The sequence below is a fragment of the Bison bison genome, unplaced genomic scaffold, assembly GCF_000754665.1.
Source record: "Bison bison bison isolate TAMUID 2011002044 unplaced genomic scaffold, Bison_UMD1.0 scf7180017864100, whole genome shotgun sequence".
NCBI lineage: Eukaryota > Metazoa > Chordata > Mammalia > Artiodactyla > Bovidae > Bison > Bison bison.
This window is the reverse complement of record NW_011494672.1, coordinates 1,213,857-1,215,747: the sequence shown is the minus strand read 5'-3', so window position 1 is coordinate 1,215,747 and position 1,891 is coordinate 1,213,857. Positions and strand designations below refer to the sequence as shown.

The 1,891-nt window shown below is 42.2% G+C and overlaps 1 pseudogene; it reads right to left on the bottom strand.

Moving 5' to 3' along the window:
* Positions 1 to 633, bottom strand: LOC104987598 (annotated as a pseudogene).
* Positions 634 to 1,891: the final 1,258 nt, after the last annotated feature.

The following is a 1,891-nucleotide window of genomic DNA, read 5'->3' as shown; positions in this document are numbered from 1 at the left end:
GGGTGGAAGGGGCTTCTTAGGGCCAGTCTTACCACTTGGGTCCTCAGGCAGCATGACTTCACTTTGATGCCCAGAATATCCTGTCTGAGTAGCACATGGCACACAGCAGTGTCACCATGGTATTTAACAGAGTCCTGGATTATTAGGCCATCCACAAACTTTGTGGACTTAGCCCTATGTCCTCAGAATTTCCTAGTACTGTGACGTCACAGGCTTTGACCCCACCCTTCATAATAGGCAGCACATCATAGCAGACCCTCCTCTGCACAACGAGTTCTTCTAGGAGGCTGTAACGGAGAGACTTTGCCTGAGTAATGGTGCACAGAACTCTTGTGGCCACATTTTCAGTTTAGAGCTCAATACTGCCCTCAGGGAAGCCGAATCTCTTCTGAACCACAGCAGTCAATTTGCAGATGTGCTGGCCCTTCTCACCAAGAACGTTCTGCATCCTGGTGGCCAGAATAATGATTTCTGTCCTGGTTGGTGTAACTCAGACCTTCCCATTCCACAGTAGTCATCTTCAGTCAGTTGCTGAATGTGAAACCCATTTGGTTCAGCTTTGAAGATGCTATCAGTGACAAACTTCTCCACCTTGGAAATCTGTACCACTGTCTTGCTGCCATGTGTCACCATAAGGAAAGGCTACTAACATTTCTTGAGCTCATACTATGTACCAGATACTTTTTTGAGTTTAGACTTTTGAGGTTCAAATTTGAGTAGTCAAAATATGTGGTTTTGTTTATCTCTCCATATTTGCACTTATTTTTAACTACTCTATCTCTGAGTTGTGTTTCCTAAAACTTCACTGCAGTAGAAGTTTTTCAAGTAAAGAAAGGAAATTCAGGCCAGGAAATAAGTGGCATGAATAAATGACTGGAAATGTGAAAGGTCTCTACCTGCTTTGGGAAAAGATGAGAAGATGGGTGAAATACAAGACAGTGGACGCGGTGGGCGATGAGGACAGTCACAACTTTATTTTACTCTGTGGGGGAAATTTCAGGAGGGAGATTATAGAGAAATAATTGGAGGTGGATAAGAACCTTGTAACATCCAGTCCTTTATAACACCTTTTATTACCCTATAACATCATACTCCTTTCGTCTCAGTCACTTCAGCACTCAGTCCATCTCATTCTCAGGAGTAATGTGCTCTGAAATCTAACCATTTTAACTTAGCATCTGTTTCATGGAAAGCTTGATTTCTGCAAGAAAAATCAGGATGGATTCCCAGTTTCTCCTCAATCCAACCTTCATTCACAGGGCTTTCCTCATTCTCTTTGATGTGAATTTTCAGAATATCATTGTGTATAATCAGTATTCAAACATAAGTTCAATAAGCCCATCAAAAATCAAGTTCAAGTGTTTATGATACTTCTTACCAAAAAGAGAGTCCTCTCTTTCTGGCCATCAGAGTCACCACCACAAAGTATATGGGTTGGCCCTACAAAGAGCACCAGGCTGAGGGGACAGGTAGAAGCAGAAATCTAGCACCAGTCTGCTCTCAAAGTTGAGGAGCTCAGTAGGAGGTGGCATCACCCTCAAAATAAAACACTTGGTTTTTCCCATTCAAATAAATTACTAAGGCTATTAGTAGCAACAGAAAAAAAAAAAAAAAAAACAGGCCTATATAATACATTACTGTGTGGATCACAATAAACTGTGGAAAATTCTGAAAGAGATGGGCATACCAGACCACCAGACCCACCTCTTGAGAAACCTGTATGGAGGTCAGGAAGCAACAGTTAGAACTGGACATGGAACAACAGACTGGTTCCAAATAGGCAAAGGAGTACATCAAGGCTGTAATTGCCACCCTGCTTATTTAACTTGTATGCAGAGTACATCATGAGAAACGCTGGGCTGGAAGAAGCACAAGCTGGAATCAAGATTGC